Here is a 25,207-nt window from a genome sequence, read left to right as displayed (position 1 = left end):
GCCCATCTCAAGTTCATGAAGTTTTCTTTCTTAACTTCACCCACACTGGAGCCTTCTTTCCTACATTTATTGCCTCTATCACACTCTGAAGCATTTTGAGTCTGTATATGTTTTATAAATATATCAGATAAATACACATCTGTCCAATTAAAAGCAAAACTCCTAGATATTAGAGTCTTGGTAAAATAATATTTTTTTGTGTCTTTTATAGAAATTCAAGCAATACTGGACCAAGAGAAGGCACTTAACTAATACATACTAGTCCTGTCAAACTCCGCCTCACACATACCCAGAATTAGTCCACTTCTCAGCATCCCTCTCCCACCCTAATCTGAGCTCCACCTCCTCTCATTTGGCCTAATTCTACAGTCTCCCAAGTGACCCCTGCTCCTTCTAGCCCATACAGTCTTCTCCCTACATAGCAAACGGACTGACTGTAAATATTTAAATCAGATGATGTTATTCTCCTACTTAAAATCCTCCACTTCCATGACATATCTAGAAGAGAAGTTGTGATCTGTTTCTGCCTAGATCTGCCCTTTCATCTCCTTTCGCTTGTCGGTGGTCACTCAGCTCTAGGTTCTCGCAGTCCCTTCTGCCTGGAATACTTCCCTCTGGGTCATGAACATCTGGCTTTTCATAATTGAGGTCTCAGCTCTCTCCTCCTTGCCTGATCACCCAATCTGTACTGACTCCTCACTTCCTGTATATCACTCTATATCACAGCATGCAGCTTCACTTTCTTCATTGCCCTGATCTTGACAAAATTTGTCTTGTTTACTTGTTTAACTGTTTCCCCTATAAATGCAGCTCCATGAGCTTACCTAATTTGTTCACTGCTAATTTGTTCATGGCTATATTTCCAACCCCTAGAACAGTGCCTGGTGCATAAGAGGTATTCAGTAGCTCTTTGTGGTCGTAGATTTATTTTCTTTTGAAATAGGAAAAAAAGACTTTTGTTCACTCTCATTAAAATGCATTTACTAAGCCCCTACTTTCATGGTGCTTAGTAAATGCATTTTACCACTTAGGGTTTTGCCAAAACAGTTCTTAGGGGCTATGTTAGTTTCCTAGGGATGCCGTAACAAATTACCACAAACTGAATGGCTTAAATAACTTTATTCTCTCGCCATTCAGGAGGCCAGAAGTGGTGGCAGGGTTCATTCCTTCTGGAGGCTCTGAGGGAGAATCCTTCCCATGCCTCTTTCCTAGCTTCTGGTGGTTGCAGCAATCGTTGGCATCCTGTGACTGATAGGCACATCACTCCAATCTCTCCTTCCATCTTCGCATCACATTTTCTCTGTGTGTCTCTCTGTGTCCTCTTCTGTCTCTTATAAGGACACTCTCATTGGATTTAGGGCTCACTCTAATACAGTAAGATCTAATCTTGATCCTTAACTAATTACATCTGCAGTTGCCCTATTTCCAAGTAAGATCACATTGTGAAGTCCTTCCTGAACATGAATTTGGAGGGGGGGGACACTGTTCAACCCATTACAGGGGTCTACAATATGACACAGAAATGAACAATCTACTCTTCCTCTAGTTTAGTGCACCTAGGTTGTTTTTTGAGTGGCCAGCAATCATCTCCCTTTCCAGGAACACCCCAATTTCTTATTGGGGAATTACTTCTCCCCTTTTGTGGACAATCTTGGTAGGGATGTAAATCAATATTTCTCATCCCAGTGTAACCAAGGAGCCACATGTGACCCAAGGGAAGGCAACTGGACTCCTGGGATTTTTATTTTTCCAAATTTATGTTCCTTTGTACTTTGGCAGCCTTTCACAACAGAGCCTTTACTCCATACTAAATTTCCCATGATTGTAGCACTAGAAATCTGTGAATTCACAGAACACATTAAACAATCTAGACTCTTAGAACTTTTAACCTTGAGTTAGGGACGTACAAGGATGGGAGATAAAGTGTGAGTATACATCGGAGCAGCAGCACCTTGACAAGATCTGTAAGTTGTTTTTGCTGCCTGGACCCCAGGAGCCTGTCCTCATTCCTGTCTTGTGTCCAGGTCTGGCCCTCTAGCCCCCTGTCCATCCCATGAGTTCCTGGCTAGTACTCTGTTAAAGTCCGTTTTTGCTTGTTAGCCAGAATCCATTCCTATCATTTGCAACCAAAGAAACTCAACTGTTACACTGAAATCCAGATTTGTTCGGTACTGGTGCAGTTTTGCATATTTAGCTCTGAATTCTGACATGCTGAGTTTACTACTACGTGAGATACTACCTTCAAAATGTCAATTTCATCTCAAACCTACAAATTAGTGCAATTACAAGACAGCATATTAGCATTATTATTAATTTATTTATAACCCGTCTTGTTCCAAAAGGATTGCATTGTGTTAAATTATCCTACAAAGCAAGGAAAAGTACATTTAAAATAAGAAATGAAAATGAGGCAAGGGAAGAATAGGATAGAAAAGTGAGATGGGGCCATGAGTGAACCTAATCCATAAAATGGTTACTGAGAAGACCTAGACAATAGGTAGAGAAAAGATGCAATAACATGAGAGGGTCCACAGGCTACTGTTTTTGCTATGGTATTGAGCAACAGTATTTTCTACTTGAAATAATACCTTCTCAACCTACATTTCTGTTAAAAAAACTTGAAATCTCTTTATAGTAAAGTGGGACCATGAGATAATTAAGCAACTTGCCAAATAGGAACTGCCAAATACCAGAAAAGACAGTGAATTTGCTTAAAGTCATTATGTTATCAGTTTAAAGATGGTAAAAAAAGAAAAAAAGTCCTAAAACATCAGCTTTAAATTTATTTATTTTTTTGGTTAATATTACTCAAAAAACCTTTAATCTATAGTGCCTTATTTTAAATTGGTGATAATTTATTTTGCTTTACATAATAGATGGATCTTGGAAAACTTAATTTTATAATCTTTTGTTACAGATTAAAATATTTTAAATACAATAGAGAAACTGACTGTTTCAAAGAACACCTGTAGTCAGTTTTTTTGCAAATCAAATATTACCCCCTTGTTTATTATTTTAGTGACTTGGGGTTTTCACATACTATAGAAATGCTGGTTCCCCTCTTGCAGTTTTTATAAAGGAAGCAAAGCCCAGATTTTAAATGCAAATGCTGCATAAAGATATTGCTCATACACAGTAACACAGTAAACACAATCATAAGATACTGATTTTCATTATTATAATGAAGGTTTTCCCATTTTAATATTTATTGCATTTTTTTCCCCTACCAAACCTTTTCCAAAAAGGATCTGAGGCAACTATTGAATACATCACAAGTGCCACCTAGTGCTTTCTGTGAGAGTAACATTTTTATTTTATTTATTTATTTTAAAAATATTTATTTACTTATTTATTTGGTTGCACCAGGTTTTGGTTGTGGCAGGCAGGGTCCTTAGTTGTAGCATTTGAACTCTTAGTTGCGGCATGCATGTGGGACCTAGTTCCCTGACCAGGGAGCGAACCCGGGCCCCCTGCGTTGGGAGCACAGAGTCTTAACCACTGCGCCACCAGGAAAGTCCCAACATTTTAATTTTTTTATAAATTTATTTATTTATTTGTTTATTTTTGGCTGTGTTGGGTCTTTGTTGCTGTTCACGGGCTCTCTCTAGTTGCGGCGAGCAGGGGCTACTCTTCATTGCTGTACACGGGCTTCTCATTGTCGTGGCTTCTCTTGTTGCAGAGCATGGGCTCTAGACTCATGGACTTCAGTAGTTGTGGCATGTGGGCTCAGTAGTTGTGGCTTGCAGGCTCAGTAGTTGTGGTGCACGGGCTTAGTTGCTCCACGGCATGTGGGATCTTCCCTGGCCAGGGATCAAACCTGTGTCTCCTGCATTGGCAGGCAGATTCTTAACCACTGTGCCACCAGGGAAGCCCGGAAAGTAACATTTTTTTTAATCTTCAGAAAGAAGAATGAAACAAGATGTGAAAGACCCTTACTCCCAGTGCACAGCCTGTTTAAATAGCTCTGCTTCCTAAAAAAGAGTCTGTTTTCAGTCAAAAAAGGATATGAAAGAAGAATACGGAAGTAAGTTTGACTGTAGTTAGATCTTCCAATACTGGTTGGTTTTATTTCTACATAAGTACAGGTTTCCTCTCTCTCTGAAAGTAGAGTGTTCCTGTGAAACCTTTTATAAGCCAAAATGACGTAAAGCAAAGAAGCAGTTACCTTAGGACACTTCTTGCTAAAGGATGCACAGAATAAATTGAGATAAAGCAGAAGTGCTCATAGACACAGCTCAAAGCCATGGAGGCTTGATGCTGAGATGCTGAGTGTATGTAGTTACCGGGGAAGGAGGTTGGCAGTGCTACTCTACTGCTTAGGGTGTGCGCTGCCTCTATAATGGCTTGCTGCAAAACAAGCACTGAACACTATTTTTGCCTTGTTTTGTAGAAGTGAAAATCTTTTTCAGATTTCTTTTAATAAGTGAAAACAGGTACTAATGTAGGTCTTTCGTAAAAGCGAAGTGGCATAGAGCAAAGTTTGGAAAAGCAGGGGATCCCTGTATAGATGGAGTTAAGTAAAGGGTACTAAAGAAAGGAAAAATGAAGGTATTTCACTACAGAGGTAACAGCAATATTTTCAAAAGTACTTTCTTTGAACTTCCAATAGGAGCTGATATCTCTCAGAAGCTCTAATTCTACCATCATTATTTTATGCCCCAAGTCACTCCTCCTCCCCACTGTCTTTAAGGCACTGAAACATCATTGTTATCATCATCACCATCACCACCACCACCACCACCTACAGTCACACAATCACAAGCACCAGCGGAGTGACTCTTGTTGTAGGACCCAGTGCTGCCGTCAAGGAAACAAACACAGGCTTTAGTCTCTAGAGTCAAAGGAGCTTAATGTCAGCTTGGAGAGAGGAATAGAAGGAGGAGGAGGAGGAGAAGAATGAGCATAATAGTAAAACAGCAACACTAGATAACAGCCATCACCGCTTTCCCAGTTCACAGACCAGAAATCACTGGAACTATCCCCAGCCTTTACCCACTCCTGATACCAGAGTCCTGTAGTCCTTGTCGGAAATGCCTTTCTGGTTGTTCTCTTTTCCTCCTCTATTGTCCATTTATTCCTCCACCTCATGCCTGGAAAATTGCAACAGGCTTATCCTTTGGCTCCCTGCTTCTCCTCCTGCCAGCTAACATCACTGCAGTGCTGCCTTTATCTTTTCATTCTCCTCCTCAAGAACCAGTATGGCTCTCTGTGCTTATCAGACCGTGGGCACAAATCTCTGAGTCCAGCTTTGAAGGCCTTCTGTAATTTACATGGACTTTGTCCATTCAATTTGATGGGCCACTACGCTCCCAACACGAAATTTTTATCCCCAAGGGGTAGTTCTGTCTTTACTTTGAAACCAAGGGCCACACTATGCTTTCATTTCCTTTTTTAAATTGTGTGGGGTTTTTTTTTTTCTGGTATTTCTACTCTTTTTTTTGGTCTTTTGTGCCGTTTGCTTAGTTTCAACTTTTCCCAATTATTTCATTATATTGTTATTCTATCACTTATTACCATTCTCCTCCCCACCCCTTTTTTTCCTACTACCCTCCCTCCTGGGCATCACATTCTCCTCCAATCTCTCCTGGTTGCTCTTTCATCTTGCTCCACGGCAAATCATATTGGGAACTTCCCTTTCCTGCTCTTTTGATTTATTTTGCCGTTTCCTGGGTCACTGGTCTTCCCCTTTTTTTCCTCCTTGTTGTGCTGCAAAATATTTTCAAGCAACTTCCCCAAAATGAGCATGTTAAGAAATAAATGTTCCAAGTTCTTGCATGTCTGAAAATGTCTTCATTCTACTTTCACACTTAATTGTGTTTGTCTGGATACAATATTCTAGTTTATAATCATGTTACCAAAGAGCTTGGTATCTGTTTCCTCACCGTGTGTTAGTACCTGAGTTTCTGATAAGAAGTTTGATGTCAGTCTGACTCTCGTTCTTCTGTAATGTGGAAGATGAATTCCTACTATTTCACTACTGTCAAGTCAAATCCTAACAATCCATTTTTCCATTTTAAACCTGAGCCCCACAGGTCTGTGTTCTGCTTTTAATGCTAACTTATGGTATTTCAGAGATGGACTTTGAAAATATAGAAAAAAGTCTAGTAAAGAGATGAAGAAAATGTTTCTTCTCTACTGCAGCTACAAAGGGAGAGGCATTCTTCCTCATCTTAAAACTTGGTCAAGGGATCTGATGAGGAAGGTGGTAAATGTGTACTCTCACAAGGACACCACTCTTGTTTCCTATGTGGTATGAAGTCTTGTACAAATATTCATAACTGTTACCAGCTCATTCTCTTCTCTCTAATATAAATCTATCATTGGAATTATTATTTGAGCAAAGGAGTCTTGTAGATGCTAGAGATTTTAAAAATTATTGCCATGTCATGTGAACATAACCTTCAGTGATACCTGTTTTACTTGTTATGGTTTGTTAGGATAGTCTTATTTGTTGTCCTGGTGATAATGTTGTAGTTGACACCTGTGTTCCCAAGTGGTGCAGACATTATCAGAAGAGGATTCTTGGCTCTCTCCTCTTCCTATTTGCATAATGGACAAATAAGTCTACTTTGCTAGAGTCCTTAGCATGACGAAGAGTTTGAGTCTTGTCCATTTACATTTCCACATGGTTGTATATTCAGTTGCTTCAGCACCATGGAACACAGCGACAATTTCTCAAACCAAGAGTTAGTTTTTTTTTAATTTAATTTAATTTAATTAATTAATTAATTTATTTGTTTTTGGCTGTGTTGGGTCTTTGTTGCTGTGCACGGGCTTTCTCTAGTTGCGGTGAGCTGAGGCTACTCTTCGTTGTGCTGCACGGGCTTCTCATTGCAGTGGCTTCTCTTATTGCAGAGCACGGGCTCTAGGCACCTGGGCTTCAGGAGTTGCGGCTCGCAGCCTCTAGAGCACAGGCTCAGTAGTTGTGGCACACGGGCTTAGTTGCTCCATGGCATGTGGAATCTTCCCAGACCACGGCTCGAACCTGTGTCCCCTGCATTGGCAGGTGGATTCTTAACCACTGTGCCACCAGGGAAGCCCCAAAAGTTAGTTTTATAAGATATTTTGCTTCTAATACCTGAGTACTATTCAAAACCTGTCACCTACAGCAGAAACTAACACACCATTGTAAAGCAATTATACTCCAATAAAGATGTTAATAAAAAAAAAGTCACCTTTTCAGTGTTCCTTGCAACATATTTGTATCATTTCAGTGTCCTTCAGGAAGTTTGGGAGGGGAGAGGAATATTGAACAACAATATAAAAATGCAAAGTGGGGCTTCCCTGGTGGCGCAGTGGTTGAGGGTCCGCCTGCCGATGCGGGGGACGTGGGTTCGTGCCCCGGTCTGGGAGGATCCCACATGCCGCGGAGCTGCTGGGCCCGTGAGCCATGGCCGCTGGGCCTGTGCGTCCTGAGCCTGTGCTCCGCAACGGGAGGGGCCCCAACGGTGAGAGGCCCGCGTACCGCAAAAAAAAAAAAAAAAAAAAGCTAAGTGGCAGTACCTTTAATTTAAAAAAATGTTACCCCCTGCCTCCAGACACACAAATATTCTAGAATATTCTTCTAAATATGGTAAAAATCTTCCTACCAAAACCAAAATTGTTCTCTGTATTACCATAACATTAAATCTTTACTAAATCTATTATTCTATAGAGTAATCAGTTCTAGGACATAGAACAATAGAAAAAAATTATATTGTGGAAAAGGAACTTTCCTTAGATCCATGTGAAGCTCCATATCATAATTGAAAGTGCTCAAATAGATAATAGATAAGCAGAACAGAATAGAGTCCAGAAATAGGCCCGCATATAGAAGATCACTTGATTTATCACAAAGGTGCCAATGAAATTCATGGGGGAAGGAGAGACTTTTTAATATATGGTACTGGTTCAAAGGGTATTTGCATTTTAAAATTGGATAGATATTATCAAATTATTCACCAGAAAACTAACACTAATTTATACTCACCAACATGGCTGAAGAGCACTTCATGGCCTAATCATATAAATATTCAAGGATGTTTGCAAAGAATGGATATTCTGTTTATTGAGCACAAAGTACTCTTTCTGTATAATGCAATTCCTTCATTATTCAAGTGACAGGTATTTCCTAGATGCCTCCTATATTCTAGGTACTGCTTTAGGCCCTGGGGACTTGGCTGAAGGCAAAGTACCTGCTTTTTTGGAGCTTACATCCTTGGCGGGGTGGGAGGAGGGTGCGGAGAGATAATAAACAGATACAAAAAATATAATTTTATAGGGTTCTAAGTTGTATGAGGGAAAAACCCAACAGGGCAAGGGGTTAGAGAGACTAGGGGTGAGGGCTCTAGTTCAGATAGGAGAGTCAGGGAAGACCTCTCTGCAGAGGTAAGAAGGAGGTGGCCAAGCAAAGTTAAAGGGGAAGGTGTGTGTCCAGGCAGAAGCTCAGCAAGTAGAAAGGCCCCAGGTCAGGAAAGTGCTTGGTGTGGGAGAGACTCCAAGAGAGACTAATGTGGCTGGAGAGTGTAGGAGAGATGCTCACAGAAGTAGGCAGGGGCTGGTTCGTGCTGACCTTGTTGGCCATAGCAAGACGTTTAGATTTTATTCCAGTATAATAGGAAGCTGTTGAAGCTGTGGGATCCTCCCAGACCCTTCAGCACTGATGTGGCATGATCTGATTAATACTTATAGAAGATAATTTTGATTGCTCTGGGAAAATGAATTGGAGGGGAAAGAAATGGGGCAAAAAGACCTTTAGTTGTGGCCAGAGGGACAGTAGTTTGGACTAGGTGGTAGCTGGGGAAGTGTTGAAATGTGACCAAAATTGGGACATACCTGGATGTTATAACAGTTAGGACTTGCTGACGGTTTGGCTATCAGGGGTTGGGTGGGGCTGGGGGAAGAAGGGAGTCAAGGATGACTCCTAAATTTGGGGCCTAAACAACTGGGTCAGTGGCAGTGCTGCCAACTGAGACAGAGATGATTGAAGGAGACAGTGGGGGGCACTGGAAGAAAAACCTTGGTGTGTATGAGTGGAACAACCCAATGCCCATCAATAGGTGAAAGGATAAACAAAATGTAGTATATCCATACAATGAAATATTATTCAGCTGCGAAAAGAAATGACATACTGATACCTGTTACAACACGGCTGAACCTTGAAAACATTATACTAAGTGAAAAGGAACCAGACAAAAAAGCCCACATACTGTATGACTCCATATCTATGAAATATCCAGAATAAGCAAATCTATAGAGTCAGAAAATAGATTAGTGTTTGCCAGGGACTCAGTGTGGGAGGAGGAACTGGAGAGTGACTGCTTAATGGAGGTTTCCATTTGGGGTGATGAGAAAGTTCTGAAGCTAGACAATAGAGGGGGCTGCACAACACTGTGAATATACTAAATGCTATGGAATTTTATACTTTAAAATGGCGACAGTGGTAACTGTTATTTGTATTTTACCACGGTAAAAAAATCTGAGACAACAACAAAAATTTTAGGATGTATGTAGGGAAACTCAAGAGTTTAGTTTGGGACATGTTAAATGTGAAATGCCTATTAGATATTCAAGTAGAGCTAGATAAAGGAAGCTGGAGCTCAGGGGAAAGTTCAGGACTGGAGAAATAAATCTGGGAGTCATTAGCATAGGGATGATATTTAAAGACTGAGAATTGGGTGAGAACTGCCATCTAGGCAGTGTAGGGAGAGAAGAAAGGAAAGACTGAGCCTGGACTGCCTTGATACTGGTCAGGAATAGGAGGAGGAGCCAGCAAAACAGGGTGGGCACACTGCTCCACAAAGGGTGGGAAAGTAGGAGAATGTGGCATCTCTGGGGCTCGGGTAGAGAGCATTTTGGGGAGAGGCACACCAAGTGTCAATTACCGTTGAGAGATGGAGTAAAATGAAGACCGTTGGATTTTGTGCGTTGGAAATCCCTGTGATCTTTACAAAGTTGTTTGTAGTTCTAAGTGGTTTTATGCATTACTCAAATATACTAGCTTAAAATATTTTTTTGGTCTATTAATTTCTCCAATAGATATATTAAAATTTTCCACCATCAATATAGATTGATCGGTTTTTATTTCTCCTTGTTGAATTTTAAAATTCTGTATTAAGAGTATTTGTTCTTGACTCTCATGTCTTGTTAGTGAATTGTGATTTTTATCACTTGAAAATAGCCTTCTTTCCTTTTAATTGTAATGGCATATGTAGCTGGACTTTTTTTTTTACTCCAAATTAAAACTTGGTTTTTTAATATGGGAACTTAACTCATTCACATTTTGTATTGTTAATATGTTTAAATACACTCATGTTTTCTTGGCTTATGTTTTCTATTCAGGTGTTTTTGTTTTTTTCTGTTTCTTCTTGCTGTCTTTTGTTTGAGCAAGTTTTCTTTATTCCATTTTCTTCAGGGGTTGGCAAAGTTATGAGCTCAGTTTTGGTTATTTAGATAGTTAACTTAAAATTTGAACTCTCATGGTTCTACATGTTTTTTATCAGCATCTAGAATTAATCCACCTTCATGTCTTCCCATTAAACAAGAAATTTTTACTCTGACTTCCTCCTTTTGCCTCTATAGGTGTAAGCAATTTACCAAATTAGTTTTATTCTAGTTAAGTTTTACTTTTTGTTTTGACTCAGTTTTTTCCTTTTACTCCATATTATCTTTTTCTTTGGGTTACCTTTTGTCATTGTTCTTTTGTTCGAGTGCATTTTTGAGAGCCATAATTATTTTAGAGATAGTGTGATTGTGGCAAAACTCCTGAATCCTTGTGTGTTAAAAATGTCTCCAATTTGCTCTCACAGTTGATTGTGCATTTCCCTTGGTATAGATTTCTAGGTACAAAATCATTTTTCTTTCAGAATTTGGAATGTATTACACAGGTGTCTTTAGCACCCAACATTGCTGATGAGAAGTCTGATGCTAATCTGCTTCTTCTCTGATCATAAGTAACAGAAACTGGCTCTGGCTAATTTGTGCAGAAAAATAATTTGTTGGCAGGCTATTGGGTAGCTCACAGAATTACCTAGAAGGCTGAAAATCAGGCTTGGAAAGCCAGCAGGAACCAAGGGGGCAACAACCAAGGATACTTTGTAGGAACAGTCTGGTTAGGTCATTGCCACCTGTCTTTGTGGGTATCACTCCAGATTCAGGTCCTGGGTGGAACAGCTAACACTCAAATTGCCAAACCTGAAAGCGGGGTTATTTGCCAGGCGCCCAATAACCACATGTGGTAGGCAGAAAAATGGTCCCAAAGATGTCCATGGCCTAATGCTTGGAACCTGTGAACGTTCCCTTAAATGGCAAAGGGACTACGCAGATGTGATTAAGTTAGTTTGATTAGCCTGGATTATCCAGGTGGGCCCAATTACATGATTCCTTAAAAGTAGAGAAGCTCTCCCACCTGTGATCAGAGGGAGCTGTGACTAATACAGAAGGGTCAGAGAGTTGCTGTCTCTGAGGATGGAGGAAGGGGGCCATGAGCTAAGATATATGATGGCTGTTGGTAGCTGGAAAATGCAAAACACAAATTCTCCCCTAGTCTCCAGAAAGGAGTGCTGACACCTTGAGCTTAGCCCTGGACTTCTGATCTACAGAACGGTAAAGTAATAAATTTGTGCTGTTCTAAGCCACCGTTTGTGGAAAATCGTTATGGCAGCAATAGAAAACCAATACACCACACATTTGTAGTATTTCTTTGTCTTGATACTAAAGCCAGGAAGGCCTCACTCTGGCGGCAACCTGTGAGCATTTTGTTCCTTGCAGAGCTACCTTGTCATCTAACACTTCCTCTTGGGTGCTCGCTTCCTATCCCCCTCTGTCCCTGTGAAAACACTCCTGATGGCTTCTTTCTGCTAGTTCAGGGGCAGGGGAAGGCTATTGGGCCCCATGTTCTGAATACAGTGCTTTTTTTAAAATATATAAATTTATTTGTTTTTGGCTGCATTGGGTCTTCATTACTGTGCACGGACTTTTCTCTAGTTGTGGCGAGCGGGGGCTACTCTTCGTGGTGGTGCGCTGGCTTCTCATTGCGGTGGCTTCTCTTGTTGCGGAGCATGGGCTCTAGGTGCTCGGGCTTCAGTAGTTGTAGCCTGCGGGCTCAGTAGTGCATGGGCTTAGCTGCTCCACGGCATGTGGGATCTTCCCGGACCAGGGATCGAACCCGTGTGCCCTGCATTGGCAGGAGGATTCTTAACCACTGTGCCACCAGGGAAGCCCCTGAATACAGTTTTTTTTTTTTTTTTTTTTTTTTTTGCGGTACGCAGGCCTCTCACTGTTGTGGCCTCTCCCGCTGCGGAGCACAGGCTCCGGACGCGCAGGCTCAGCGGCCACGGCTCACGGGCCCAGCCGCTCCGCGGCACGCGGGATCCCCCCGGACCAGGGCACGAACCCGCGTCCCCTGCATCGGCAGGCGGACTCTCAACCACTGCGCCACCAGGGAAGTTCTTTAATATATTATCCTGCTGGTTGATTCAGAGCCTTCTGTATTATTGTAAATGTCTCTCTGAGTATGGAAACTCTGGATTTGCTCTTTCCATTATTTTAATCATTTATTTGGTTTGTTTTCTGCAGCCAGTTTGGGGATGTGATTTTTCCTCACTCTTGTAAATGTTGATTAACTTTTATCTTTTAAGTATTTCAGAACTTTCTGATAATAGTGCCTTTTCCTGTTTATCAGTACCATGTGAATTTCTTTGGGGCTTCCCTGGTGGTGCAGTGGTTAAGAACCCGCCTGCTAATGCAGGGGATATGGGTTCGAGCCCTAGTCAGGGAAGATCCCACATGCCATGGAGTGACTAAGCCTGTGCGCCACAACTACTGAAGCCCGCACGCCTAGAGCCTGTGCTCTGCAACAAGAGAAGCCACGGCAATGAGAAGCCCGTGCATCACAACAAAGAGTAGCCCCCGCTCGCTGCAGCTAGAGAAAGCCCGCGAGCAGCAACGAGGATCCAAAGCAGCCAAAAATAAATAAATTTTAAAAAATTAAAAAAAAAGAAAACAGTAAATAAATTAATCCTTTAAAAACAAACAAAAAAACAACATTTTGCACCTGTCATTGTAAGAAAATTTGGGTGGAAGGTGACATGATCTTATGAGCTCATTTCACCATCTTGATCCAATTGTTGCCTATTACTTAGGCTGATTATTCTGAACCCGGGGCTCAGACAGAATCTGAAGGACTAGAAAGTTCCCTGAAGAGTGGGCTGTGTGGTCTAGTCTCAGCAGCATGGAGGCCCAGGAGGAAGCCAATGGAACACAGGGGTTGGGAGGGCCCAGGTGGGGGTTGGGGAAGCCCTCTGACAGGAAAAGACAAAACAGACCTGAGTTCAAACCCTGATTTTGCCCCTTTCCAACTATGTAAGCTTAAGCAAATTTAGCCTCTGTGAACTTCAGTTTCTTCACTTTAAAATGGTGATAACACCAGCTATCAGACAAGGTTGCTCTAAGAATTAAATGAGACAATATTGGTAAAGTGCTTTTCATAGGCTTGGCATTTAATAATAATGGGTATTTGCTGAGTGCTTTTACCTGGATTAATCTTGTTTAATCCTGATTTTTAAACCTGTTACACAGATCAGGAAACTGAGGTGTAGAGAATTAAGTAAGCTGCTTAAGGCTGTAATCAAAAAGTGGCAGAGGAGGGATTTGAACCTGGGCAGTCTGGCTGACATCTCTGCACACACACATCATGCTACAGGTTACCCCCATGGGTGAGGGCTATTGGGCTGAGTGCTCTCCTCTGGTGTTTAAAATTTCCTGTGTGGTTTTGGTGGAAGGAGCCAGATTAATTTTAGGAATTAGGAAGGGATTGAGTCAGCAAGAGAGGATTAAGTGGCCCCAGTAATAGGCAAGCTGGAGCTGGTAGGTCATTGTAGGTTACTGTTTAGTATCCAAGTTTGTTGGCTTATTTGCTTTTATTATGTACTTATTTTGTGGAGGTAACACATAATACGTAACAGTAATGTGCACATATCTTAAAGGCACAGCTCAATGAATTTTCACACGTGTTTACACCTGTGTAATCACCATCCAGATCAAGCTATAGAATATTTCTAGCCCCCTAGAAGGCTCCCTTGTGCTCCCTCCCAGTCAATACCTGGCCAAAGGTTAGTAGTACTAACCTCTGTCATTATGGGTCAGTTTAGTCTGTTTTGCACTTCATATAATCAAACATATGGTTTCTGTTCTCTCATATCTGGCTTCTTTCACTCAGTCTGTTTATTTTGATAAAGAACCAGATGCTTTGAATCTGTGAGCAGATGACTACATTCTATGAGCAGGTAGCTAAGCTCCGAGCGTTACCCCAAGGGCTCTGTACACAAGTACAGCCTTTTGTGCATCTCAGTAGCCAGCTGTGGGAGATGGGAAAGAGAAGGAAAACTTGCCCAGGCAGGGCTGCCACTGGCTCCACACCTGAAGGCTCTCAGGACGCCCTGGGCTCAAGGGTAAACGTTCTAGGTATGCTATGGCTATGAAGTGAATGTTAGTTCCTTTCCTCTTTCTGGGATTCCCCATGAGTCAGGTTTTGAGATGGGACAGCTGCCTGAGTTTGGTTGAGGGTGGCACGTTCTTTGCCCTTTTGCAGCTATAGTGGTGCATTGGAAAACTCTGAACTGTTCTACACACTTGGATGCAAGTAATGTCCACACCTCTCTCCAGCCTCTGGGAACCCATCTTCTCAGGGTAGGGGCATAGCTGTCTTACCTGTGAAACATTGCCTTCCATCTCCTCCCTTTTTAGGGTAATTCCAGCTTCTTTTCTTGAAAAGACAATAATTCTCCAAGTCTGTAAATTAAAAAAAAAAAGACTTCCCTGGTGGTGCAGTGATTAAGACCCTGTGCTCCCAATGCAGGGGGCCCGGGTTCCATCCCTGGTTGGGGAACTAGATCCCACATGCATGCTGCAACTAAGAGTTCGAATGCCACGACTAAGGAACCCTCAAGCCACAACTAAGACCTGGTGCAACCAAATAAATAAAAAAAAAAATAAAGTAAGTCTGGCTTTTTCCAGTTCTTAACCACAAAGAAGCTCTTAAAGCTCTTACAACTGAGCATAAAAGGGTCCTGTGCCTCAGAACAAAAAGCCAGGTTTCCTTCCAGAGAGGAAAGGAAGGGGGAAATCACCTTTCCCTCTACCAAGTAAGTCTCCAATAGAAGTAAGAACAAGGCACAAATGACTACATCAGTAATCTCTCCGGTCCCACAGCACTGGGTTCCAAATCTGCCCTCTGAGACTAACCATGGGGAAAACCTGGCAAAATCGCACTCTAATCATCTCAGCCCCAGTTTTTTCTGCTACAAAATGGTGACGATACCAACCTTGCAAAGTTGTTGTCATTGGTAAATTAGCTATTTGTAAAGCTCCATACTTAGGGTCCTAATGAGTGTATTTTCTTTTTTTCTACAGGAGGAATCACCTGCTTGTATGGAAGTAGGAACAGCTGAACTGGGTGGCCTGGATTACAGGGCTCCAAGAACAGAGAAGCGATGCACTTTGCCAGGTAGTTGGGAAGCAGGCTGGAGCTCAGAAAGGCTTTTCTCCCTTTTCTTTATGGTTCCAAGCAGGTAAGTGATATGACTTAGGAGGTACTGCGAGGTGGCCCTGTACTCTCAACATAGTGCCCGAACCTGACTGATCATTAGAATTTCATGGAGAGTTTAAAAACATTCCTACCCAGCCACTTACTTTCTCCCACTCTGGCTGAGAATCTGATTCAGGAAAAAAAAAATCCCCAGGTGATTCTGCTGACTAGTAAGGTTTAGAGACCTGTTCTAAAATATATTCTTGCCTGAAAGTCCAATAGTTTATTTATTTTTTCAGCTTTGAGGAAAGTCCTTAATATCATTGCCCCACACAGTGAATTTGGGTAAAAGAGGAAACAGATGGAACTTTAACAGGCAAGTCTGGAGCCTGAAGCTTCATGGGAGCCCCTGGCACCAAATAGAAGTGTAACAGGTCACCTGCACCCTTTCATGGCATTAAGAACAGAAACGCAGTGCATGGGTCTTGAGTTTTAGGAAAGTCCAATAGTTTAAAACATTTCCATATTATCTCAGTGGGGGGCATAAAAAATAGGACTGGGGGAGTCATGAGTCACCTTGACTACCCCGAAGGAAAAAACTTTTGTGGAACTGTCTAGATTACATGAACCTTTATCACATACATTGTAAAGCCTACGTCTTGATTTCTGTGACAAAATTTTCATCAGGGTAGAAGAACAAAGCTTACCAGTACCTTGTTCAAGCAATTGGTACGACCCTCATTTCCAAACACTAACTAAACTGTACGTGTAATTGGGAATTTTTATTACATTAAAGTAAATTAGAATGATCAGGCATATTTTTCTCTTCTCTGTAGCCCCTCCTTAGCTTGTTATTGAAGGCATATTAATAACTACCTCTCTAGGATGCAGCTGCTGAGCATTCTGATGAGAGAGAACGTAAGGATGATAGGTCCTTAGGACTGTGAGCTGGTAGCTGAGAATGTCCATTAGAAGTAGTTAGAATCCTAACTGCTAGATTAGGTCAGCACACGGAGAGAACGGGAATTAGAATTCTGATGGAAGATGGCTTTGGGGGATCAAACAAATCTAAAATTCTAGTAGTGTTTTATTACATATTGCTGTGATTGAAACCTTAATTTCGGAATTTATAATTGAATTTGGGAGCATTGAAAATTTAGAGAGAGGGCAGAAATGAGAAAGGCTCAGGGAAGCCAGAGGACGTGGGCACAATACAAGCTCAGGTGGGAGATGAAGAGGGATGGAGTCAGAAAGTAAGAAGATTGTAGAAGGGAGAACAACACCAAAAATAACAATTATTTCCTTCAACCCTTTATGGTCCTTGCTGGGCAATTCCCATTCCAATTTTTCCCTACCTCTTGTTATTATTTCATCCTGGTAAAAGGGAGAACCAAACTAGTTTCTTGAGGTAGTCTCAAGATCATTTAAGTAGAAGTCTAGGAGATGCTTAGATATAGCCAGGAAAATACCTACATGTATCAGATCACAGCTTTGCCCTGTATTGTTTAGATGCCTTATTGGGGGCGGTGCTCATGGAACTTTTGCAAACCATCTGGAGTTTGGAGGGTGTCTTCATCACTCATAGTTTTGAGAATTTGAATCCTGTCTGTGCTGTTCAGTGTATGTGTGTGTTGCATTTGTTTTTTTGAATTTGAATTCCTATTGGAACAAAACTGGCTTATTGCTGTGAAGAGGTTTGATTTTTGGTTTTGCTGTACTTATAGAAAGCAAATGAAGTCTAAAAATTAAGTTTCTTGGTTCTAAGTGCACCAGATTTATACCTTCTCAAAATGAACAGAGGCTTTATTGATAGTGAGTAAATGACTATAAATCTTCATAGCATGTCATTCCTCCCACTTTAACTTCCACCTATGCTCCCACTGGGTAATTTATTTTTTTTTGACTGTGTCAGGTCTTAGTTGTGGCACACAGGCTCCAGGGCACGTGGACTCTAGTTGAGGCTCTTGAGCTCAGTAGTTGTGGCAAACAGGCTTAGTTGCCCCATGGCATGTAGGATCTTAGTTCCCTGACCAGGGATGGAACCCGCGTCCCCTGCATTGCAAGGCGGATTCTTTATCACTGGACCACCAGGGAAGTCCCCCCACTGGGTTATTTTGAGGCATCTGAAGTAAATCTCAGATGTCATTTCGTTTCTGCTGTAAGCATTTCAGCATGTGTCTCTAAAAGATATGGACTCTTTTTAAAAACATAACTGCATATTTGGGTTAAGTGACTAGCAAAATAAAAAGGGATGCTTGCAAAACAAAATATAACCACAATACCTTTATAACTCCCCAAAATATTGATAAAATTTCCTTAGTATCAAATATCTAATCAGGTTTAAATTTCCTGCATCATTTTTGGATTTTGCTGATTATTTCACTGAGATGTTGCTTAACAAATTCCTGTTTCCTGTACATCCTATAAGCTGAGTGTTAGATCTGGAAGTTTAATCTGACTTGGCTTGGTTTTTTTGGCAAGAACACTTCATATGTGGCATTATATAATTCCGTAGGAAACATATGATGGTAACAGGCATTAATTATCATTGTCTAGAAGATTGTACATTTTTGACCGCCCTCAACTCAACCATCAAGCTATACACACCCTTAGACACACCTCACATATACCCTCTCCTTTTTACTGTTTTTTTTTTTTTTTCTCATCTCTAAAAACACCATTGTCTATTAACCATCACTGCAGATCCCTGCAGGTCAGGGTGTTCTGCCTGATACTCCACACTCGCTGTTAATTATGATAATTATGTATACTTTGCATCTGATGCTTACGTGTTGCCACTGGCATCTGTTATCCTGAAATCTTACTCTTCCCATTGACACTAGGAAGATTAATTTTGTAAAAGCACCTATGACTGTTTTTTGTTTATTTGTTTTGTTTTTATTTTATTGAAGTATAGTTTTTTAATTTATACATCTTTATTGGAGTATAATTGCTTCACAATGCTGTTATTTCTATTGTACAACAAAGTAAATCAGCCATGTGCATAGTTGGTTTAAATGTTGTATTTTTTTCTCATTAGTTACCTATTTTATACATAGTATCAATAGTGTACTGTTTTAACTGATTAGAAAATCGTTACTTGATTGTAAACTCATCTCACAGACATAATCTCCTTGGAAAATAATCAGAAGGTTCCATTAACTTTCAATATATGTAAATAAACATTCTCTCAGTTCCCACCTATGGTGATATTGTTGGTTGTCTATTCAACTGCCATCCCTCTCACCCTTTTCATGTGCTGACAGAGAGCCCACTTCCCATTAAAGAGGCTGACCACTTTCCAAAGTGCCTGGTTTCTGGGAAACTCTTTCTTTCCCTCTTTATGAGGATACTGTCATCTTTGGTTCTTTACATGGGGTGTGAGGTTGTTATTTGGTGCTGCAATGACCGTCCTCTGACCATAGGGAGCAGGCTAAAGGATTAACACCAATGTGCCCAGGATGATGGGATGGAAATGTGGGAAGAATCCAGATGCTCAGTAAGTCACTGAGCCCCTGAAATAGCCAACCTTGCAAATGCCATACCTCCAGACTTCTTATGTGAGATTATAAAAAAGGGGTATTTCACCCACTTTTCATTGATCATTTGCAGCTATAAACAACACACCAGGTATATTCAGATACACTTCTTTTGTGTTTCTGCTTACTATTTAAAGCCCTGATGTAGGGAAAAAAACCCTATAGACTTTGACCTTGAGTTTCCTATAAAATCAAAGTCTCTCTTAACCACTCTAATAGAGCTAAAATGGTGATACACATAGCATAAATCATTGAATCATCAAAATAAACTTGTTTTGATGTCATTTTAAAAAAATAAAATCAGTTTTTTGATAAGATACAAGTTGAAAAAGCATACAGTAACTTAAAAGTGGAGATAGAGGCCTAAATGTTCTATGTTGGTGATAGGAATTAGAGTTGAAATATTTTCCAAGGCTCATTCTCAAAGCACATAACTAAGAGTTGACTTTGAGTGTTGGCAACAAAGGGAGACTTTTCTCCTATTACATTATGCTGGACATAATACTTGTATTAAGCAGGAGAACTGGAATTTCTGAATCTCCTCCTTTGCAGCAAAACAATTCCCAAGTTTCAAATTGAATGCACAAGATTAGCAGGCAGAGTGATGAGGATTTAATTTTTAAAAATAGTATGATGTTTGAAATCTGTCTAAGCAGCAGCTATAGAACCAAACACGTGAAGGATAGCTATGAGCTGTCTGTGCTTGCTGCTGCTTCTGTTTTTTTTAAATTGAGATATAATTGACATATAACAGTATGCTCCTGCCTGTATTTTGCATTCCCAGACTGTTATTTGGAAGCAAAGCTTCATTGATTTTTGGTCAGTAGATTGCACCTTTGTCCTTGCAGACAAGGTGATGACAGCAAGTAGTTCCATGAAACCCTTGGTAACAGACCTTCTTTGTGCTGTGTGAGGAAGCCCTGGCTCATAAGTGGATGACATCAGCAGGCTTCCACCCACTCCTCTGGATCCCTCAGTGTACAGACTCATCGGTAATGACTTGCACTCTGAACAGCTGCCGGTCTCACTGGCTTCATTCACTGTGAAGATGGTGATCATACATCCCAGATTTCAAATAATCTGTCCTGTTTTCAGACCATGTGTCAGGCTATCTGCCCTTGTGTCTGATTAAGAAAATATGATCACCTTAATTATGGCACAACCCCTTCCAACTTCTCTGCCTGCTTGGAGGTTTTCCCAACATGTCTCGTTGTTTGGGATACCTCTCAGGCGGTGTCCCTTCTCCTTCGCTAAATAAGCAAAATTACCCATGTGTTCAATGGAAATACCCTCCTTTAGGGATCCTGTCTAGAAGGGATTTCAACATAACCAGTACTTAGACACAGTAAGGCAGAGCCTACCTGCCTATGAAAAGCTACCTGATCAGAATTCTGAGTGAATTAAATGTCCATTAGCACAATAAAATTCAAAGCCTTTGAAAATGCATAAGGTGATACATTTAAGCAGGTGAGCATAGCTTATCTTGGAAAAGTCACTGAAAGGAAGAGGGCAGGGTTAGAATTCAGCTTTGGAGATGAGATAGGAGCAAAGGGTAACTTCAGAGCCCACTGGGGGCAGCCTTGCTGTCTATAGGTTGTGGGTCAGGCAGCAGGCTCACTGTTTACTCTGACATTGTGGCTTGGAGAACATAACAGCATCTCTGCTATCTTTGGTGTCCTTAGTTCAGTGAGCCAGGTACACGAAAGGTGCTCAGGAGATACTTGTTGAACTGCATTGACAAGTAACTTTTTCTTTCATCACTGTGTTTGATACACGAGATACACTTGCAGCCATCTTTCTGGTTCAGAGTATCAAAGCTGGTCTGAAATGCCATAAAGAGTGTTTGTACTTAAGGATAGTTATGGGGGTAGGACTTTGATTTTCTGAAAAAAAATTTTTTTTTTACCTATGTAGCCAGAATATTAGAAATAAAATTTAGGAGGGGACAGACAATCCTTGGGTGTAAGGAGATTGGTAATGGCTTGGGACAGCTGAATAAATATATTTATTTTGTTCCGTGCGTGGGCCTTACCCCTTTTCACAACTACCAGGTGTTTTATAGACACGTTTTTCTATGAAGTAGTCAAGCTGTAAACACATTGAATCCTGACTGATAGTCATGTCTTTAAAAAAAAAAAAAAAAGAAAGGAAAGGGAAAAGAGAAGCACTACTGTCATTCTCCTAATGGAAATATCTTTTGTCTCTGGAAGCACAGGACCAAGGGTGTGGACCATCACAGGGCCTTCACTCTACTTTCAACCCATCCTGATTATGGGCTTCCTGTAGGTCTGTCCCTCATATGTAACTGTGGTGCTCTGAGAGGAAACTCTGTACCCACTGCACCCCAAGCCCAATCTCACGTTTCTGTACAAAGAATGGTGGGTGCTCAGTAAATGTTTGTTGAGTAAAAAACATCAAGTATTTAGCAGTATTGGTGAACAGTGTAGCTTCTCCTTCATGTTCACAAGTTAAATCACAGGGTTAAATCTTTCACATCCAGGTGTCTTAGTATACAGATGTACACAGTAAGCGTTTATGTCTGAGTGAGCAGAGCAAGGGCCACATTCATGAATACCATGGGAGCCTGTGGTGTTAACCTTCCCCCCATATCACCAGCGCTGCCTGCTGAGCAACAGAGATGTTTTCCCTCTTCCTTTTTTTAAAAAAATAAATTTTATTTATTTATTTTTGGCTGTGTTGGGTCTTCGTTGCTGCGCGCGGGTTTTCTCTAGTTGCGGCAAGCGGGGGCTACTCTCATTGCGGTGGCTTCTCTTGTTGTGGAGCATGGGCTCTAGGTGCGAGGGCTTCAGTAGTTGTGGCACATGGGCTCAGTAGTTGTTGCTCTAGAGCGCAGGCTCAGTAGTTGTGGCTCACGGGCTTAGTTGTTCTGCGGCATGTGGGATCTTCCCGGACCAGGGCTCGAACCCGTGTCCCCTGCATTGGCAGGAGGATTCTTAACCACTGTGCCACCAGGAAAGTCCTCTCCCACTTCCTTTCAAGGTTTCACAGGTTCATTGTAATACGTGGGAAAGGACCAGAGAGATTTTTAAGCCAAACTCTTCATTTTATAAGTGAAAAAACTTAGGTCTGGAGAGATGGAGCAACTTACCCAAGATCATATATAGCTCATCTTTGGCAAAACCAAGAAAGAATCTGAGTCTCCTTGAAAGTCATTTTTCTTCCCGAAATACTTTAAAGTTTTATGTAAAAGATCTTCATTTCATGGCTATATATATACCATCAAGTAGTTGTTATCAGTTACTCCTCAAGGAAACCCTAAAAACTTTTAGCTAATTATTTCCCATTTGACACATTTCAGGATGTCAAATAAGAAGTTCTTACTGAGACATCAAGATAAAATACGTGACAAGCCAAAGAGGAGAGCCATAAAAAGATAGATCATGGTCTTTCCATGATCTCTTTCTTTTCAAAGCACTCTCCCAGCAAATAGCACGCTAGTTAAACCTGTTGGTGAGTAAACTTAAGGAAATATGTTAAAGGACTCCATCCAGTCCTGCCCAAAGCCAGGCAGAGGAGGCCAACTTGAGTTCTCACCACCATCCCCCAACACCCTTTGTTGTTTGCTCAGAATAGTTTCCCCGGTAAGACATTAGTGATTCCTAGGGCTTCTTTAAGAAGTTTCTTTATTATGTGTGAAGTGATTGAAAACTGCCAATCATGAATCTGGCAATCCCCTCTCATGAGCTTCAAGACTGTTCTCATTACAATAATTACATTTTTATGAATATCCTACCTAGAGAGTAACAATTTTACTATGTCAGACTACACCACACGAAGATGCATCAGTTTCATCTGCAATGAAAAATAGAGCCTAATAGCTCAGTTGTATATTTATGATAGTCAGACATCAAGATGCAACGTAAATACTTCAGCTGAAAGAATTCTGATCATTATTTAACCTTGAGATGATAAGGGTGAAGGCTTGTCAGCTTTCATGAATTATTTTTTTCATGATTTTTGCTATTTTGATTTGATTTTTAAAACTCCATAACTTAACACTTATTAACATTTGGATTCCACCCCACCCCTCATGATATGTAGACAAGGCACACCAACAAAAGATTAATAGATATGATTGATAGTCAAAGGGAGAGGATTAGGTAGTTGTAAGACATAATTATGTTTCAGGTACAATAGTGCCCGTCCAACGAGTTTTCTTCTTGCCTAAGTTTCTTCACCCATGATGCAAATAATGGACACAGTGTTTAGGTTTGATGAATACATATTAGTTTAATGCAAAGAAAAAACTGTTGCATTATTACAAATAGTGGTCAGTGCCAGTCGAAGTGTGCTCTGAGAACCCGTAGCATCAGGCATCACCTAGAAGCCTGTTAAGGATGTAAATTCTCAGGTCCCCACCCCAGACTTGCTGAGTCAGAATCTTTGGCCGTGGAGCGCAGGACTCTGTCTTAACAAGCCCTCCAGGTGATGCTCTGAGGTTTGAGAACCACTGCTGTAGCATCTTGTAGCTATTCCCATTGGCTGCAGTGAAACGTTGCCAGGTGTGGACGCGGCAGTCCCAGCACCACTGTAGGTGTTCCCTGTTAACTGCAGTAGTGTGTGTTCCAGGGCAGCTTAAGTGAACAGGCTCTTTTGGTCAAATTCCTGAGTGCAGAGGTTCCTCTTAAGTGGATTTTTTTCTTCTCTTTAAATCCCCAGATGTCGCAAGCCATAGTTTCTTCCCATTCCACTCGTAATTGTTAGTTTATCCTCCCTGGTAGAGGGATGTTATGATATCCTTTCTAATGACAAGATTTCCACCACCCTGAACCTCTGCTGATCCTTTACCTTTGTTACAACCATTTCCCTAAAGTCATCTTGAGTTGTTTAAAAAATTTTAACATCCAACATGATGCCCTTTATATTTCTTATGGCAGTACCATAAGAAATGCACTCTATCTTTTGATAGCACTGTGAGTGAAAATTATTTACCGTAACTCACCAGAAAATGGTATAGGGAATTGTCACACATTGCAAGCACACTTAATTCAAGAAAACATGGTAGAACATACTTAGTACAAATGCTGATGCTCACTAACCAGGACTGTGCAGTGCTGTCAGTGACACAGTTTTTCTTTGAGAGGTTAAAATAGCTCTCGGTGTAAAGGAAATGTATCACAGAATTTGGTAATGGATTAAAAAGGGGGAGGAAGGGGAAGAAGGGAGTGAGGGAAGGAAAGAGGGAGATTGAGAGAGAATATTTTAATGAAAATATTTTAGAGACAAGTAGCATTTTAATGAATCAGCATGCGTGGGGCAATGTTAAATGGAGTAGGAGAGTATGACAAAAAGTGAATTGCCATCTTATGATTTAATCTTCATATTACTTTATACATTCTCTATATAAAAATATATTCTTATATATATATATGAATATATTCTTTTAAAGACCCAAATGCAAGGGTAAACAGTGATTCTAAATCCTGAATGTGTATCAGAATGACCTTGAAGCTTGTTAAAAATACAAATTCCCAAAAAAAAACCAAAAAACAAAAAACAAATTCCCGTGGTCATGGTTGCTTTGGCAACACATATACTGAAATTCAAGCGATACAGAGAAAATTAGCACGGTCCCTGTGCAAGGATAACATGAAAACTCATGAAGCGTTCCATATTATTTTTTGAATTTTATTTTATTTAGTTTTTTTTATACAGTAGGTTCTTATTAGTTATCTATTTTATACATATTGGTGTATATATGTCAATCCCAATCTCCCAGTTCATCCCACCCCCCCTCACTTTCCCACCTTGGTGTCCATACATTTCTTCTCTACATCTGTGTCTCTGTATCTGCCTTGCAAACCAGTTCATCTGCAGCATTTTTCTAGATTCCACATATATGCGTTAATATACGATATTTGTTTTTCTCTTTTGACTTACTTCACTCTGTATGACAGTCTCTAGTTCCATTCACGTCTCTACAAATGACCCAATTTCATTCTTTTTTATGGCTGAGTAATATTCCACTCTATATATGTACCATATCTTCTTTATCCATTCATCTGTTGTTGGGCATTTAGGTTGCTTCCATGACCTGGTAATTGTAAATAGTGCTGCAATGAACATTGGGGTGCATGTGTCTTTTTGAATTATGGTTTTCTCTGGGTATGTGCCCAGTAGTGGGATTGCTGGGTCATATGGT

The 25,207-nt window shown here is 40.7% G+C and overlaps 1 non-coding gene across 1 annotated transcript; it reads left to right on the top strand.

The window, feature by feature from the left end:
- The first annotated feature begins 24,580 nt into the window (after positions 1–24,580).
- Positions 24,581–24,684, top strand: LOC137226916 (U6 spliceosomal RNA). The gene has a single exon (XR_010944606.1). It is a non-coding gene; the product is annotated as a U6 spliceosomal RNA (small nuclear RNA).
- Positions 24,685–25,207: the final 523 nt, after the last annotated feature.

Source organism: Pseudorca crassidens, chromosome 6 (genome assembly GCF_039906515.1).
Source record: "Pseudorca crassidens isolate mPseCra1 chromosome 6, mPseCra1.hap1, whole genome shotgun sequence".
Classification (NCBI taxonomy): Eukaryota; Metazoa; Chordata; class Mammalia; order Artiodactyla; family Delphinidae; genus Pseudorca; species Pseudorca crassidens.
The sequence above is the reverse complement of the archived record's forward strand: the minus strand, read 5'-3'. Positions and strand labels throughout refer to the sequence as shown.